Genomic DNA, 19,020 nt, shown 5'->3' on the forward strand with positions numbered 1-19,020 from the left:
TCTGGAAGTCCTGGCTGGGCCACTGACTCTCCTATTCTGGCTCTTGGATTAAAGGCAGGGTGAGCAGTGCTTGTGCAGTGGGGCTCAGAGAGGGAATCTCTCCCTGCAGTTTGTAGATGTGTCCTACAAACCCAGCAGGAATGGCCTGTGATGATAACTGCAAAATCAGGCTGGGAAGAGGAATAATCAGTTGTTTCTAAGGAAGAAATATGGTCAGTAGAGTCTGTAATTGCGCTGCAGGTCTAGAGCTCCCAAGAGGTTGAGACCCGAGGCTTTTCTCACTCCTTTTTTTTTTTTTTTTTTTTTTTTTAATCAGTCTATCCCCTGAATAATTTTGTTTTGCTGTTTGTTTGCCACCATCAGCTGTGAAGCTGATCAGTCCTTACCAGTCCAGAGGCGCTCTGGGGTGAATGATTTATTCAGCTGATCTATTTTGATGTCTGTCACTTGTCTCAGGCAGGGTCTGTGTGGAGGAGTGCAGCCCTGCTATTTATGCACTTGGGGAAGCACTGCAAGGGGTGAAGAGCTTGTGATCTTGGGAATGTCAGGCACTCCTGAGTCCTGCTTCCAACAGCAGGAGAAGACTTTGGGATTTTTGCTGAGTTTTGTGCTGTGATGGAGCAAGGGGAAAATTCACAGTGAGGGTGTGCTGGGCACTGCAAGGTGAGCTCCAAGCTCCTCAGGGAGGTGCTGAGGGTTTAAAACCTTCTGGAGCAGCCCAGACCACGTGCCACACAGCATCTGCTGGGAAAAGAACCCCCCAAAATTTGCTGGCCTGCCCCATATTTAATTAGCTGCCACAGCAAGTCAGGGCAGGTTTAACTCAGAGTGCAGGACACTGCACAAACATCAGGTTATAAATCACCCCTCTCTGCCTGGGATATGTGCAGGAAGGGTTAAGCTGTACAACAACCTGCCCTTTCCTACATAAATTAAACAACTTGTTAAGGCAATAATGTTTTGACTTCTGTGGAAAAGTGTTTATTTTGGTAGCCTGTGCAAAGTTTCAGCTATTCTAAAACTCTGAGATTTCACAGCCGAGCTTTCATGTTCCCAGCAGAGAAGGAGGTGAGATACTCAAAGAATCTCTGTTCTTATTTCAGCACTGCACTTGCCAGCCAGATTTTTGAAAGAGCCCAGTCTGCTGACATAAATGGGGTTGCTGGTGTGCCCAAGGAGAAGGAAGTGCCTTAGAACACATCCCTCCCTGGGTCCAAGTCTCTCCCATCTTATCTTTCCCTTCCATATGTTTCCCCTGTAATGAGAGGAATTATTTATCATTAAAGTGATATATAATTTAAAAATTAAAGTTAATGAATGCTTAAATTAATTTACTGACAAAAACAAATGTCTGTCCTTCAGATCCTATAATTTTAATTGGAGTGGGCTATGGCTTAATTAACATGTATTGATTGTAGTCCTGAGTGCATCTATAGGTGGGTGGACTGTGTTGGGAGAAATCCTCCTCAGAGATGAAGATTTGCTGATAACATTCTGAATAATTGTCTTGTGAAGAGACAGAAGTCTTTGCTGTTTTCTCTGCAGAAAGCTTTAAACAAAAGGTTTTGTTTATAATTAAGGCAAAAATTTGGCACGGCTGCTTTATAGATGGGAAGAGAGTTCTGCTGCAAAAAATATTAATGAATTGACTCATTAATTAGGTGAACAAAGAAGAGAGAAAATTGGAGCAAATATAGGAGTGGATGCCACCAGAAACTTTTTTGGGGATAAGAAGGTAGGTTTCAATTTGGTGTTTCCTCCCTCCCCTCTTTCCCCTGGGCAGGTGTCCCCAGTTTCACAGTGGGGATAAGCAGTGTGACAGCAGGGAGTGGCTTTTTTAGGGATGTGAGAACCACCTGCTGTGGGCCAGAGGGAGGAGAAGACATCCCAAGGCACCTCCATCCCCAGATATTGTGGGAGCTGGAGCTGGGGACAGGCACTGCCAGCAGGAGCCCAGGGTGTGAGGAGAAAAACAGGCAATCCTCACTGCCTGGCACAGAAACCTCTGCCTGGTGCTCAGAACCTTTTCCCTGACCTGTGGCAAAGGACCCTAATCCATCTCTTTAAAGAGACTTCTGTATTATTCTCTGGTGTTAATGTTTTATGTTTTAGGAATGAAAGATGTGCCACATGTCTCCTTGCAGCTTCAGCCCACAGCCTCCTCTCCAGGATTTAAGAGAGGTACCCACAGGAGCCTCCTGGCATTTGGGGCAGGTTTGAGTGCCTGCAAGGGGGAAAAGCCAGAAAATGCTTTTTTCCTCTGGACAGGACAAGAGGAAACAGGCTCAGGCTGCACCAGGGCAGGATCAGGTTGCACATCAGGAAGAATTTCTTCACAGAAAAGTTTTTCAGGTATTGGGAAAGGCTGCCCAGGGAGGTGATGGAGTTGCCACCCCTGGAATTGTTCAAAATACAACTGGATGTGGCACTCAGTGCTCTGTAAAGTGGTGATTAATCAAAGGTTGGAGGAGATGATCTTGGAGGCCTTTTCCAACTTAAATGGTTTCATGATTCTCTCAGCCTTGGGTTTGAGAGGTTTTTTTCTCCCACAGCTCAAACTCCTCTTTCTTCAAAAATATTTTTTAAAAATTGAATTATATAGGTGCAAAGAAAACAACCAGTCCTCTAGACTTGACTCACAGCCAAATGTTTATAAATTCAGATCCAGGTTGCAGAGACAAAGAGTAAAACAGAAGAGGGGATTTTGTGAAGTCCCTGGGTGAAAGATCTTCACAGCTGCCCCCCATCAGCACTTTCTGCACAGGGGATGGGAAGGGGGCAAGTGGTGAAGATTTGGGGAGCCCCTCACCCCCTTTTCTGCACCTAAGTCCAACTGGCAGCTCAATGAGCTCTTTCTTAGAATCACAGAGCCCTTTGGTTTGGAAAAGACTTCTAAGAAATCATCGAGCCCAGCCATTAACCCAGCTCTGCCAAGGCCACTATTGAACTGTGTCCCCAGGCACCACATCTACACATTTTTTAAACACTTCCAAGGATGGTGATTCCAGCACTTCCCTCAGCCTGTTCCAGTGTCTGACCACCCTTTCAGTGAAGAATTTTTTCCTAATATCCAATTTAAACATCCCCTGGTGCACCTTGAAGCCATTTCCTCCACCCTGCCCCTTTTTTTCCTGGGAGAAGAGCCTGAACCTCACCTGGCTACAACCTAATTAAAGTTTTCCTTTTGGCCCCCATGCCCTACAGGAGGAGGATTTTGATTCATCCAGTGGGGTTGTGTAAATGGAAACTCCTCTTTCAACTTGTCAAGCCCCTCCCTTGTGCTGTCCTTTGTTATTAATGCCCTGCACAGGCAATGCCTTCCTGGAGACCTTTTTTCCCCCTCCAATATATTGAATAAATTCTACATCAGGAAGGAAAGTAACTTGCAATAATGAACCATCAGTGGGTATTTAAGATTGCTTTAATGGGTCACATTGATGTAATCTCCACTTTTTCCTGGGAAGATGGTGCTGGGCCATAACCTCAATTCATATTTATGTCAGAAAAAAACTATAAGGCGGAGATGGCTCAGAAAGAGCTTTTCCCTGCTAAGCAGTGGGATACAAATGTCCAGATCTGCCAGAAATATGCTGGGATTTGAAGGGAGACAGGGAAATACCAGATGTTCAGGGCATTTCTCTCTTGCCTGGAAAAATTCCTGAAAAACTGGTTGGTCACCCTAGGATGCAACCCCAGAAGGTGTGTGCTCATGGGCCCAGAAATGTGCAAGGTGGAGTGACTTCAGGGTTACTCTTAGGAGCACTTTTATCATCTTTTTGCATGTGGCATGAGAGGTGTCTGTAATTATTCTGGCTAAAAAAAATCAGGAGGGAAAGAGAAATAGTCAGAGCTAAATAAATAAAAGCAATGGAGGTTTGTGTGTATAAATATACATACATACAGTAGAAATATATATATATATATATATACATGCAATATAACTATCTACATACAATATAACAATATATATACACATACAATATAACTCTATATCTACATACAATATAACAATATATACATACAATATAACTATATATAAACATACAATATAACTATATATATGTAAAACAGAACAATATACACATACAATATAACTATATATACATACAATATAACTATATATACATACAATATAACTATATATACATACAATATAACTATATGTAAAATAGAACAATATACACATACAATATAACTATATATACATACAATATAACTCTATATCTACATACAATATAACTATATATACATACAATATAACTATATATATACATACAATATAACTATATATACATACAATATAACTCTATATCTACATACAATATAACAATATATACATACAATATAATGATATATACATACAATATAACTATACATACATACAATGTAAATATATACATATATAATATCAGTGATGTTTGACCTTCCAGTCATGTCCTTATATCTGTTATTCCTTCTTGGTCAGACCCTTCTGAAGGCCAAGAGCCAGCCAGGACTAGGGTATCAGGGACATTTGTGTTGTCTATAAAACAAAATAAAGGATGAAAATTGCATTTAAGGCCATTCCTCTTGGCCAGAAGCAGCAGCTCTGTCTTGATCCAGCGCTGCAGGAAGATGAGATAAAGTTGCAAGTTCACTTGGTCAGGATGGATGAGGGTGCAGGGGAAGGCAATGAAAATAACACAAATTCCCAGAGCTGTCTGGGCCAGGAAGGGACAAACATGACTAATGCTGCCTGAATGATTTGCACAAAAGGATTTCTTGGACAAACTTTGCCTTTCTGGAGGTAAACTGTCAGAGGGCACAAGGCAAGTTTTCTGATGTGTTCATGAGTCAGAATTATTTAATGAGGGAATGGAGCAGCCGTCCCCCAGGCCTTGGAGCTGGGTTACCCAGGGGACCAACACTGCTCAGTTTCTATAAATACTTCAGTGGTTCCCATCTAGCCACACTTTATATTTTTCTTTTAATTTTTTTTGGGCACACCATCTAATTTTTTTGTTCTTTCTGTCAGCCCTTTTGATGCAACTGTGAGAAGAATAATTTATTCAGCCATTTTTTCGGTGTGATTATCTGTTAGCAGAAAGCCACCAACTAAAAGTTAGTGGTGTAGCACACACACATAGGCTAAAGAATTTTTTCCTTTCCTTCTTTCTCTTTTCTTTTTCTCTTAAGGCATTCATTTGTTGAGAAATAGCATTTCAGGTCAGCTGAAATGATTTGTGTTGAACTCAACGAAAAGATGACAACAGAAAGTAGCAATTTGGAAAAAATCAAACCACTTTTTTGTGCATTTTTGGAATTAGATGCTTTTAGTTCTGTTTTTTGAAGGGATGTTTGGAGCCAAAATGAAACTAATGTTAACCTTAAAAAGATGCTCTTTGGAGCTTCCCCATTGAATCTTGAATTTTTTTCCTTGCTTTAAATTTTGTTTAGGAAGAAATAAGTGTGTTTGTCATGAGCTGGCTCAGGATGATCCCACCTACCTGACTAAAATGGAGTAAATCCATGGATTTAACAACATGGTTATTAACTGGTTGAAGCCCCCATGAACAAAAGAAACAAAGCAGAGGGAGAGCTGCCAAGCATTTGGCACTTTCATTCTGGCAAATATTTGCTTTTTTCATTTGGTCTGCAGTGAGAAAATGTTCCTTGCATGTGTAACTATGAGTGTGGACTTAAATTCCTTTGGCTTCTCCCCTTCCAGGTGAGTCAGGCTCTCTGCCCTGAGCCAGGGATGTACCTGCAGAGCCATGGGTGAGGTCCAGCTGGGAGAATTCTCCTGTGTCTCTCTGGATGCAGAATCCATCCCTCTGCTCTCAGGTCCCTGCACAGCTGCTGGAGCCGTGTCCATCCTCAGGGATGTGGGATGTGCATCCTGTGACTTGGATTTTCACTGCTCTGAAAGTGGAGAATAAACCAGTGCAATCCAGGAGAAACAGCAAGGAAAGTGATCTTTTTAAAGGAAGAAAGACACCTGAGCAGTCCCCAGGCTCTTCTATGCCTGGAATAACTCCTGTAGTGCAGCAGAGCCTGGAGGTGTCTTGGATCCTTTTGGGCATCCAAGGGACACTGAAAAACTGGGTTCTGCTGGAGGGGGGGCAGTGACACATGGTGTGCATGGATGGGGTCCCAGCCACCTGGATTTTGCTGTGCTCCTGCCTGGTGCCCCCTCCCTGCTCACTGCACAGCTACAGCTCCCCTTGGCACCTCCCAGGAGCAGCAAAACTGCTCAGGCTTGTGTGGAAATGGAAAGATGAAGTGAGAGTTCATTTTTCCTCACTTTCCCAACCAGGAGATTCATGAGGTGGCTGGGTGAGCTTAAGGGAACTTGCAGTCTTTTCATCATATTGATGGGTGGATGGATTGTGTGGCTTGGAGTATGTTTAAGGCTTTAATTAAATCAGGGCTGCACTCTCTGCAACAGTTCCCTGCTGCTGTAGGGAATCATTCCCAGCCTCTTCAGACCTTGTGTGGTGGGATGACCCTGGCTGGAAACCATGTGCCCAACAAAGCTGCTCCTTCACTCCCCTTCCTCTGCTGGACAGGGGAGAGAAAACTTAATGGAATGCTCGAGATCAGGACAGGGAAGAATCATTCAGGAATTACTATCATGGGCAAAAAGGTTTCAGCTTGGGGAAGTGGATTTCATTTATTGCAAATCAAATTGGAGTAGTGTAATGAGAAAAAAAAAACCCCAATCTTAAAAGCACCTTCCCCCCATCCATCCCTTCTAGACAAGCTTATTTTCACTCCTGAATTTTCTCCCCAGTCCTGCCCAGCAGTGCAGGGGATGAGGAATGGGGTTGAGGTCAGTTTATCCCACATTTATTGTCTCTATCACTTCTTCCTCCTCATCCTTCCCCTGCTCCAGGTGGGGTCCCTCCCACAGGAGACCATCCTCCATGAAATATTCCAGACAGAGAATTTCTGTCCTGGCTGGACCCAAGAGAATCCTCTGGCAGCTTCACAGAAACCACTCCTGCAGCCCCACACTGCCAAAACCTCACCATGCCAGCCCAATGCACCTTGAATCATTACTTGGTATTAATTTTTCAGCCCAAAACAAGCTCTGGAGACCTGTTATTTTAGAGATTAAAGTTCTAGCATAAACAAACTCATATGCATGTTGTTTTTGCACGGGAGATGTTTTCAGTATAATATTTAATGCTCCAAACAAAGCCATTGCTTGTGGTGTTTTGCAGCCTGGATGCCTTTGAAAGGGTAGATAATGGACCCTGTTTGATGTTGAGCTATTTGGGGCTTTTTATTTGCATTTTGTGGCTCTTATCTTGTAAACAAAGACTCCTTTCTGTGTCTGTAGATCAGGATGTCACCCACAAAGCTCTGTGGAAATGGGAGATGGCTCCAGAGGTGCAAGACACAAGTTCAGGGGCAAATGGAAATGAGGGATGAAGAACATTTTCCCTTTGAGGTTTGGCTCATCCTAGCAGAGACTGGAGGTAACTACTGTTTTTCCCATGCACCTTTGATTTTTTTTTATTTTTATTTATTTTTTTTTTATTTTTTATTTTTTATTTTATTTTTTTTACAGCAATCCCAGACTGGCAAAGCGGGAAGCTGGAAAATTGCAACACCTCCCCAAAATTCAATAGCTGCCCTGGGTGCTTGGCTTCTGGGCATGGCCAGGGAAATAAATGCCACTTGCAGAACTTCAGCTGTTTGTCAGAGGGCAGAGGAAGAGAGCAGTGCAGAGGTGTTCACTTGCTGGCTCAAGGAATCAGCATCCATCATGTGGTGGCCTTGGGTCCTGAGCCCCACTCGAAGGCAAAACCCACTTCCTAAGCCATCCCAGCAGGGTTCAGTGCTGTTTTGTGAGGCTGTGGCATCCAGGGCAGCATGCAGGAATGAATCAGGCATCACTGCTGCTGCTGAGTGTGAGCAAGTTGTTCTAATGTACTTATCTCTTGTTTCTGTAAAGGTTATAGAAGTAAATAATCTTGCTCTAACACAGTGTCCTTGCAGTCCCTGCTCCATGGATAACTCTTCCTAAGGCTGACTTGTGGTGATGAATACTCTGCAGAGGGGAATTATTTTTTTAAAAAGGAGCAAAGAAGTAAAGCTTGAAGATGCTTCATGCCCCCTGTGCTTGAGGCTGAGTAGCTTTAGTTTCCTCCTCCAGCTTGAGGGAACTGGTGAAATGTGTTCCCTCCTGCCCTGTGATGTTGATCCCTGGCACTGTGAGGATTAGCAAGTGGCCAAAAGCATCAGGAGGTGACTTTGCTCTGCCACAAGATCCCTCCTGGCAGGCCCAGGGGAAGCTGGCAGCACCCTGTGGACTGGTGAGCAGCATCAAGCTTCTGTCTGTGGGCTGGGGACTTTGGAGAGGGGCTGGGGAGGGAATGTGAGCTGGGCAGGAGAGGCTGGAGTGTCTCACCCCTCCCTTCCTGGCACTTGTGCCGTGCTGAGTTCACGCTGATGCCTCTCCTGTCTCAGTAATGGGTTTTTCAGCACTCTTCAGAGATCTGTGCTGGGTTGTGCCTTGGGCTACAGCCAAGGACTGGGAGACCACTGGGAAACAGGCTGGTACTGCCCAAGGTTTCCCTGAACAGTGTGGCAGGGCACCAAGTATATGTAACCCAGCAGCCAGGCTTACACCTCCTTGAAACATTGAGATTAATGAGAACTGCCCCTTTTCCCTGAATATTCTCAGTATTGCACCCATTGCATCTCCATCCATCCATCCATCCATCCATCCATCCATCCATCCATCCATCCATCATCCATCCATCCATCCATCCATCCATCCATCATCCATCCATCCATCCATCATCCATCATCCATCCATCCATCCATCCATCCATCCATCCATCCATCCATCATCCATCATCCATCCATCCATCCATCATCCATCCATCCATCCATCCATCCATCCATCCATCCATCCATCCATCATCCATCCATCCATCCATCATCCATCCATCCATCCATCATCCATCCATCATCCATCATCCATCCATCCCATATGCTTGAACTATCTTGGATAGCCTGGGATTGCAGTTCTGCATTCCTTCCTTTCCCAGAAACATTTTTTTTTGTGGAGACCAAAGTTGCCCTGAGCCATCCAGCTCTGTGGGGAGCACAAAAACTTTCAAAACTTTCCACTTAGTGGTCAAACCTCTTCTGACCTTTGAAAGCTTTGGCTTGGGAGGGAAATTCTTCTACTCCACCAAGGGATGCTGCAAAATAAATCCCACCACGGGCAAGGGAGAGGCATCTAATCTTCCTGCTCCCTAGATTTAGCTGTGCCATTAGCCTGGACCCTGCACATAAAGCTAATTTTATAATTTGTAAACGTAGCTGAGTGGGTTTTATAGAGGAATGTCGGGAAGTGATGAAATACCTTCAATAGATTTATAAAGAAGTTTAATGCACAAAGCTTTCTCCCTCCCCCTTCTGCCCCCCCCTCCTTCTGTCTTGGAGTTGCACACAGCAGAAAACATGGCCATGGGAAGGGCTTTGTGGCCAGCACTCAAGCCTTTAATTTTGCTTTTACAAGACAGTTTTATAACATCAAGAAGAATGGAAAAGCTGCAAGGCATGCACACTCAAGATGCTGTGCTCCTGGAAAGTTCTGGATGGGTTCCAGGCAATGCTTGGTGGCAAAGAAAGATGAAGGTCTTGGAAAGAAGAGGAAATAAGCCCTCATCCTTCAATATTCCTGTTTCTGTGAGCTGGGAATGCCACTGGAGCATGGGAAGGACAGAATAATGTGTTCCTGCAGCATCACGTGTCTGAGGGTGAGTTCTGATTGCATCAGTAACAGCTTCTTCTGTTCCACCCCACTGAAATTCCTGATGTGATGGAAATGAGCCATCCCATGATCTGCAAAACTCAAAAACCTGCTTTTTGCTGGGCTCTGTGTGGAGTTCCTGTGTGATTTCTCCTGGCAGGAGTTCCTCTGAATCAGTAAAATGTTTTCCCTTCCTTCTTTCAGCAGGGAGGATGACACTTATGGTGCCCAGTGGGCATCACTGTGAATCTCTTCTGGGTTTTTGGTTTTTTTGGATGGAGCCAAAATGGACTGATGGGTTCAGAACTGATTAGTGAAGGGAAGGAGAGATGGATATTGTGACCATGTATTCCCTGTTTTCCTCAGGAAACCAGGCCAGCAAGTGGGATGTGTCCCAAAACCTCCGTAACACAAGAGCCTGCCTCAAACAGCCCCAACTCCATACAAGGGTTTTGTGGGGTCAGGAAAAGGATTTTTGGACCCAGAGATCTGGATTAGCAAAATAACTGATACTAGGGTGACAATCAGCATTCACAGGGCAGCTTGTCACAACCAGCACCAGGCCCCTGCTCCCCATCTTTGTCACCCAAGGGCTGAGCAAACCCAAGGCCAGCATCTCCCACAGGTCTCACTGCAGAATTTTCAGAAGATCTGGAGGAAAAGGCTCCTCCCAGGCCAGTTTGCCCAGCTCTGGCTCAGCAGCTTTGCAGATTAATCTCTGTGTTATGACCTTACACACATGAGAAGTGTTGGAGGGAGGAAGGATTGCCTGGATGGATTTTTCCACTCCATCTCTTTGGTTTTTATGTTCCTAGTTGTGTTTTCTTTTAATGATTCGCAGCTTGGACTCTTTCCTGATTTTTTTTTTTTTTTTTTTTTTATTTGTTTCTCTTTTTTTCTCCCTCTCTCTCTATTGAACGCTGATGGAAAAGGAGAGTGCTTTCCTCCTGCCTACTTAAATCTTTGGCTGAGTCTCACAGAAAAACAGTCACACTTACTGCAGCTCCCAAAGCCTTCAAATCACCAGGGGAGAGGGGAGGAGGGAGCTGCAGAGGCAAGGAAATCATTTGTATAGGCACAGAGTGAAGAATCACCTTCCTTTAAACTCGTGATCTGTCTCTGTTCCTACAGATTGCTGTCTCTGATCTTTTTTTTTTCTCTGCCCAATATCTCCTTTCTATTATCTTTCCCCTGCCTTTGCTGTGATGTGCCTGTGGTGTGTCCCTTTTTGCTGGGATGTCTTGCTCCCAGGAGAGTTTGGGTAAGAATGCTGGGACTTGAAGATCCAGGTTATTGACAAGAAATCATTACTAAAACCTTTTAATGCCTCTTCTGTAATTGATACAGGGATGGGCAGGGGGGATTTTCCTGTAGACACAGGTTTTTTTTTCTCCCCTCCAAATGTCTTTAAAAGCCCTGAGTGGGGTGTCCTCCAGCCATTTCCTAATGGGTTAAAGCATCCTGGTGCCAGATGCTTTGGGGTCTGTAAATATTGCCCTGTTTGCAGATAGATACACTTGCAGGGAAGCAGATGGAGCCTGAAATACTGAGCAGCAGAACACCCCAGAGCACTTGCTCTCAGCTGAGCATCATCCTGTGTGTAATTTTGGGGTCCCCTTTGGTTGCCCTTGCCCAGTTATTGTGGCCCTATTGCCCCAAGGGGAGAGAGAACAGGAGGTGCTGTGAGTGGGGCTGTAAATACCCAAATCTCTTACCCCAGCCACTGGGGGCAAAAATAGCCTGGCTGGGATGAGGGCACTGGTGTGGTGTCCAGTGGGGTGAGACTTGGCAAAACCCCCATTTCCTCTACCAAGAATATCCTGACCATCTCCCTTGTTTTTTCTTTTTTTTCTTTCTTTCTTTTTGCTGGCATCTGTTGCTAGGAGATAGAAAGCACAGTCCTTTATGAAGCATCTTCAGCTGCCTTCTACCTTCCTGGAGAGCTTCAGCTTTGTTCAGTGTCCCTGCTCCTTCCTTCTCTGGGACTCATCTGTTTCATTTTTTCCCCCTGGTCTCCACACACTGCTCAGGAGGGATTTGCCTGCTCCACAAATCCTCCAGTTTTAACTAGCACAGGATTCAGCATCAAACACCTGCCTGTGAACTCAACTCCTGTCCCAGATGTTGCTCCCCAAGGATGCAGGAGCCAGGAGTAAAGGGAAACAGCTGGCATGTGTGCAGATACACACAGGCAGCTCCCTCCATCTCCTTGGCCAGGACTTTGCCCTTGGGATGTGCAGCAGCTTCTCACCCCTCTGCTCTGGAATTTTTATTTAATACTCAGGTATTTCTCTGCTCCATGGGCTTTGCTTGGGCTCCAGCTTCCAATGAAAACTTCCTGCTTTAGGGGTTTCCCTTCCACAGTTAAAATAAAAAGGGAGGTGAAGGATGCTGCAGAGGCACAGGTGAGAAGTGGGTTAGGGCACTGGCCCCAGTTTTGGGCTCTAAATCACTCAGTATGCCTTTAAAAAAAAAAAAAAGAAACCAAAATCAAACAAACTGCATGAAAAAAAAAGAGAAACCTGCTCTCAGTCTTCCAGCTGATTCCCAGAACCACAGACGTGGAGCAGGTGGGCACTGAGGGCAGTTTAGTGATTGCTAGCGAGGAAGTGACATTTTCCAGCTTGCCTAAGGATGCAAGAAAAATGCATCTGTGTCTGCAGCAGCCCCACGAGCTGGTGCTGACCTATTTATGTGCCCAATTATGCACACAGGCAGATGCCCTCTTCCCACCTCAGAGCAAGGGGCTGAGCCAGGACAAAAAACTGCCAGAGCGGAGTTTTTCCTTAAAACCAACATCCCCCAGATCCTGGGATGTCAGCAGAGGGTGTTGGAGTGATGTGTTTAGGTGGGATCTTGTTGTTTTCCTTTGGAGTGAGGGGTGCAGCTGGTTTGGAGGGAGCAATGAGAAGTGCAGCCAGTCTTTCCCTCTCTGCATCCATGCATGCCAGGGGCTCCCCCACTACTGTGCCTCTCCTTCTCTTCTCCCAGTGCTCTCTCCTCCTCCTTCCCACCCTGATTTGCCACTTCCCACATTTCGTTTCTGCTATGGCCAGTGGCAGTGATTGCCTCACACATTCATCACGCTGTGGGTGTCACAGTGTCGTGGTTGGTGCCTTTGTTCAGGTTCCAAAATCCTTAAACCACCATGCCCCCCGGGCCATTGTTAACCTGCCTTTAAAACTGAGATTGCAGGAGGATTTTCCATGGGAAGTGGTGAAGTTTTTAATGATTTCTTACTCACCCCCTTTGCAGCCTCACATAAGATTTGATTTCAATGTTATGGGCATTGAGTTGGGAGTGATAACAATATGGAAATGAAAACTGAGGATCCATCTCAAGAGCTAAACTGAGCTTTGTGAGTTAGAAAGAAACTTTTTCATTTGGGTCAGGCTGTGCAAGCATTAACTCAGGATGTTTGGAGGCTTCATCATCCAGATAGTCCTTGTCCTCTATCACACCTGGGCAGCATCAGCTGTTTGAGCCTTAATTCCATGTGTGGAAAGGGGAGAGCTCACTGGAGGAGGGGCAAAAATAAAAAATAATTTGTTCTGGGAGGAAGGGCTCATCCTGCCTGGCTGCCCAGCTGTGGTGCAGCACCTTGTCAGAATTGTGACACCTCCTCCTGCCTGCTGTCACCTGTCTGGAACAAGACAAGCCCCACACCCAGGGATGCTGCCACCCTTCCATCCCACTCTCCTGCTGTGGATAAGGAGGGAAATCAATCATTCTGCCCTGAGGCTGGCCATCCATCTTCCTCAGCAATGGCCAGGCTGGCCCTGGCCAGCCCTGTCCCCTCCTTGCAGGAGAAAGGCACAGGTTACAGGAATTGCCACACTGCAATTAAAAGTTAATATATTGACAGTGCTGGTTGCTTTGCAGTTGTTTTCTTTGTAGTAATGATCTTAAAAAACCTCCCTTAGCTGGGAGGTGTTTGCTCTAAGTCTGCCTATTTCAAGACCTTCTTGAGGCCTCTGCAATGGGCACTTCTCCCTTTGAGCAGAAACTGTTGGCTCAGAAAATCCCCAACAACCCAGAGGTGTAAAATCACAAATGAAGCGAGTTGTGCTTAATTTTTATCACCCAATTTCTGTGAATCCCCCATGGATGTACTTGAAAAGGACATATTTCCCCTTCTCTTTTCTTGCTAGTTTTGTCATTCTGACAAATGGTTGATGTGTTGGTCGAGTTTCTAACACTGCTGGAAATGGTTGTGGCTTTTGTGTTTTCCAGCCAGCACCGTGATTTCCACAAAAAAATGAGAGTGAGAGGCTGTGGGTAACTGTTCCTCTGGCTCTATTGCACCCCACCACAGTTTGCTTTCCTATGAATAACACCTGCCTATTTTACATCTCAACAGCAGCTTTCCTTATTTATTGAAAAGCTGGGGATTCTTGGAGGATATCTCCATTTTTCTCTGCTATTCCTGGCGGTCACACTGCAACAAATTGGTCTCCAGCTGCACCTTTTCTCCTCAGTTTGGGCTGGAGGGAGCTTGTCTTGCTTGCTGGGTGATCAAAAACCATCCCAGGAAATGGTCTCCAGGACTGCAGGGGGGCAAACCCCTGTTCCTCTGCTCTGCCCCGTGGAGCCCTGGCACCTCTCCTGGGTTAAGGGCCATGGGAACAGTGTTGTACCCCTTCACCTCTGCTTTTGGTGCTGCCAGGGACAGCTTTTGCTGGGTGATGTCATGAGGAGACCGAGAAGTTTGTGATTCTGTGTGGTCTGGGTCACTGGTGAGAGGGGACAGCAGGTGCTTACACGAGGCAGGAAACAGTTTTTGCCCATTTACCAGATGGGCTGAAAAGCAGAGCTGCTCTTCAGCAGAGTCCTGTTTTGACTGTCAGCCTTTACCAGCTGCACAGACAGCACTCTGAGCTTCTGACAGGATTCTGAGTCTCTGCTTTTCTTGAGATGTCACATCCAGACACAAACCCCCTCATGGGAAGAGGATGGCAATTCCCTCACAGGTTTGAGCTGCGCCCTGGGTGAATCACAGAGCCACTAGGGTTGGAAAAGACCTCAAAAACCATCAAGTCCTCAGGCTGGATTTATTAATCTGTCCCTTTTTCACTCATATTGAAGGAAATGCCATCTTCTAGCTAGAAAATGAGGAAGGGCGTGAGAGATCCGACGTTATTGGCATTGCAAAAAAGAATTGTAGAATATCCTGAGTTGGAGGGGACCCACAAGGAGCAGCAAAGTCCAACTTCTGGCCCCACATAGAATCATGTGGTCTTTAGCTGTTGGGAAGTCCATGGGTTAGACTTCTTCCCCCAATGCCCAGTGAAACAGCAATATTTACATCCTGTGGAGTTCTCTTCTCTGGAGAAAAGCAGGAGTGAAAACTCCTATTGCCACCCCCCCACTGGCCACAGCTTTCTCCTTCTGCAATATGAGCTGCTGTCTAGCACCAAATAGGATAATATTTAATCCCAGGGACATCATATGGCTTCCCAAAGTGCTGCAGCATAATTGGAAAAAGAAGAACGAGCCCGGGATCACGGTGAGACAACTCAGCCGAGATGTGACCCGAACACATGGCAAAGCACCCGGGAGCTGCTGGTGCTCCACAGCCTATTTATGGTCCTTAACTGATCCAGAACAGGCTCAAGGAGGAGCCTCTCTCTGCTCCTTTGCAATTAGGCTCCCAAGCATCAGTTTTCCAGGGGAGATCACCTCTGGCATTGCGTGCCTGGTGTTTTCCTCCGAGGGATGCTGGAGCCAGGGCTGGGAAAGGGCTGCTAGGAGATGAAAGAAATGGAGCTGGTGTGTTCAGAGGGGAGACAAGGAAAGCCTGGCTTAATTAAATTAGCAGAATGAAAGCTGAGGAAGATAGCTGCCTATAAATACACTGGTGGAAGACAGGGAGGGCAGAGCAGCGCTGAAGGAGAACTATTTATGCCCGAGGACAGTGTTGGCACAAGAACAAATGTACGTAAACTGGCCCAGAATAAATTCAGCCTGGAAATTGGGAGATTGTTTCTGACAATTAGAGAGCCATCAGACTATGGACTGGCTTTCCTGTGGGAATAGAGGGGGATAAAACCCTTCCTGCTTTTAGCAGCAGGGCAAGATCCAATGAGCCAGGGATGCTGTGCAGCCCAGCACTCTTCCTCCTTCTCTGATTTTGCTCAGTGATTCTGCCTCAGCCTCCTGTTTATGCCAATTCTCATCACGTCCCACCCTCCTTTCTGTCTCCTGATATGGATCTGAGTCGCTGGCTTTGCTCCCTTCTGAGGCAGGTGGCTTTCTTCTAACAGCAATAAATTCCCCACATGGTCAGGAGCCTGCAGCATTCTTGGTGCTTTTTAATGTTTGGTTTTATTTTTTTTTTTTAAAATCTCTGTGCCCAATCCCTCTTTGTCCATTTGTCCTTCTTGCATGGAGGGGTCCAGACAGGGAACAGTTGGTGTTCTCCAACCAAGGTGTCTCTGCCAAACCCTACACAGGTAAGAGACTCCCTGGAGGGGACTCTGATGCTTCATGTTTGGGTTAAATAGACACAAAATTATAATCAGAGCCTATTTCCAGCCCTTGCATCATGAAAATAAGTTGTTCCAGTGATGGAGAAGGGCTTTGGGAAAATCCAGAGTGTTGGGAGCCATGGATGCTGAGCAGCCTTGGGATGCTGACAGGATTAGTTTGCAGCCTAAGCTCTGGGAGTTGACCCATTTGCACAGCTCTTTCTGGGAGATACCCCATATGGACAAATCTTTCTAGGACTGGGAAATGAGAGATGCTTCATTGGCCTTTTGAGTGCCTTTTCTCAGGTTTGCCTCAAACTGTTGTGAAGGGGATGGGGCAGGGAGGTGGCTGAGCTCTCCTTGTCTGCAGGGATGCTTCCAGGAGGGCATCAGTGGTGCTCTTGGCTTGTGAGATTGCATGTTTGTGTTTGGTTTAGGTGCAGCAATAGTTCAATACTCAGGTTGACCTTTGGCTAAAAATACAGGCAGTGGAGAGATGTGAGTGGGTGTGAGGAAGAAAAGGGATTTCTCTGCTTGCAGATTGTGCCTGTTCCCCTAAGCTGGAGCTTTTCTCCATTTATTACCATAATGAAGCCCTGTGAAACTTCCCAAAAGGCAGGAGGCCTTGCAAGGAGAAGCATTAGACCAATGAATCATGATGTTGAATCCCAAGTGTGCAGGAGAAAAAAGAGAAAAATTAGAAGTCTTTGTCGGGTATTATGTCAGCTTTCTGGATTATCAAAGGAAATCTCTTCAGCAAGGTAGTTGAAATACAGGGTTTTCAGGGGAATTAAATGCCAGCCTGTGTGTTTTGGGTGCCTAATTCCTGTAAGGCCTTTAAAAACTCCTGTCTTCATTCACATTCTCTGAGTGTCACAGCTTAACCAGCCCGAGCTGTGTGCGTGCTCCATCCCACATCCAGACAATTCCTCTGGGCTGGTGCTGCTGCTGCCACTCTGCATGCACACAGCTCTGCCAAGGGGCTGGACTTGAGCTTCACTCTGCCTGCAGTTAGTTGCAATTATATATTTACTTATCAGGATCAAGTGGGAAGTTGGGGGGAATGTGAAAAATAAACCCCTTTCCCTGTGATGCTTCACCTCATTTCCTCACTTGCTGCTCCACAGCTCAAACACTCGTGTTTCTAACCCCTTTAAAGCCCATTATTTGCTAAACCTCCTTACTGCTTGTTTGAGATTCATTTTTATCAGTCCTTTTCTTCATAAAGCAAAATTGAACAGGTATCAGATCAGAATGCATTAAAATAATAATCCTAAACAATGCAACCAACCAAACTGGTTTAGTAAAGCAACAGTTTGCATGCATCAAGGTTTTTTATTCCCTTAATGCTGTGTAATTGGGCTGCAGGTGAAGCTGAATAAATCATGTATGGAAGGATAAAAATGAGGAATTTCTCAGCAGAGTGTGGCTGTGGACACACAAAACCTCATGGATGGGTCACAGAGGAAGGGCTGTGGGGGTGTGAGGGATTTTGTGGGCACAGCACTGGGTGGGACTGTTCAAACTTCTCTTTGATGTTGCAAGACCTGAAAGGGGATGAGCTGGGAAGAATTTAATTTGCAAAATTCTGCCTGCTCCTTCCAACTCCTCTCCACCCCCATGGACCCACAGGATGTGGCCCTGAGACAGCCTTGTCATTGTCACAATTATATTTATCCTGATCCCAACCAGGTCAAACCTTATAAACCAAGTACAAGGCAGTTGGCTGTGCCTTCTTTTTCCCCCAGATCAAGCCCTTTGCATCATGCACCTGTAGAATAACTTCAAAGCACCCAAGTATCCCATTTTCTTCCTCAGTTGCTGCCTTTGTTGGTCTGGGTTCCAAAGCAGTGAAAGGAATATTGAAATTCTCATGCCTTCTCCTTATTTATTTAGCATTACCTTGGCTCTGCTCAGTTGGGGTGCCTCAACATTAAGATTTTACCAGCCCAGCTCTGCTGTGCCAGACAGGGGAGCATTTCCCCCAGGTGCAGATGGAGGGTAAATCCATAATTCTGTGGTAACTCAAACCCAGAGGCAATGCTGTGCTCTTCTCCTCTTCCCACTGCCCTTGTCCTGCTGCACTGCTTCTGTCATGCTGTCCTAGGCACTGTTTTGGGGGAATATGTGAGATGAGATGGAAAACCCAGCTGGAGCAAGAGGGTGAGGATGGAGGGATGGCAGCTGACACCTTTCCCAGCAGCTCCTTCAAACCTGGGCTGGCAGCCACTGCTGCCGGCATGGTCCTGGCAGAGGGGCTGTGCTTGTCCCACAGTGGCGTGCTTCCAGGAGACTCATCAGCTCCTAAAAATAACTGGGGAATAGCTGATGGTGTGGCTGCAGTCTGTGTGGGAGGGGAAGCAGCCAGGAGGCTGATGCAGCCAGGACTGCTGCCCTGTCCTGCTGCTCTCCCCAGCAGGACGGGGAGGTCGCGGCGCCTTGGCCGTGCTCCACTTGCCGGGCTGTCACAGCCGGGTTTTCTGCTCTGCTGTGAGTCCAGGCATTGACAGGGCATCAGCTCATCCAGCACTGCTTGCCTCTTGCAGTGTGAAATCCTTGCTTTGCTCGAGTCTCTGGATGAGTAGAGGTTATGGGTGTAACTTCACATCAGGGGGAATGAACTCATCCAGCTCTGCCTCACCCTCGAGTGGGAGTGAGGTGCTGGTGTTCACACACATCCAAAGCTGGATGCCAACAGCCTTAACTCCCTCCTACAGGAAAAAACCAGAATCCTGGAGTGGGAAATCCAGGAGATTGCTGTGTGTGCTGCAATGGTCCTCTGCCCATCTCGTGATCAGA

The 19,020-nt window shown here is 46.1% G+C and overlaps 1 long non-coding RNA gene across 4 annotated transcripts in view; it reads left to right on the forward strand.

The window, feature by feature from the left end:
- The first annotated feature begins 1,589 nt into the window (after positions 1-1,589).
- The window catches only part of LOC130255217 (uncharacterized), a 42,007-nt gene continuing 24,576 nt past the window's right edge, over positions 1,590-19,020 (forward strand). For 3 of the 4 annotated variants that reach the window (XR_008840878.1, XR_008840876.1, XR_008840879.1), the window contains exon 1: positions 9,437-9,761. This is a non-coding gene — a long non-coding RNA (uncharacterized LOC130255217). Of the gene's footprint in view, positions 1,736-9,436; positions 9,762-19,020 lie in introns of those variants that run through there. The other variant, XR_008840877.1, reaches the window with a different exon arrangement.

The sequence above is a fragment of the Oenanthe melanoleuca genome, chromosome 6, assembly GCF_029582105.1.
Source record: "Oenanthe melanoleuca isolate GR-GAL-2019-014 chromosome 6, OMel1.0, whole genome shotgun sequence".
In the NCBI taxonomy this organism is placed as follows: domain Eukaryota; kingdom Metazoa; phylum Chordata; class Aves; order Passeriformes; family Muscicapidae; genus Oenanthe; species Oenanthe melanoleuca.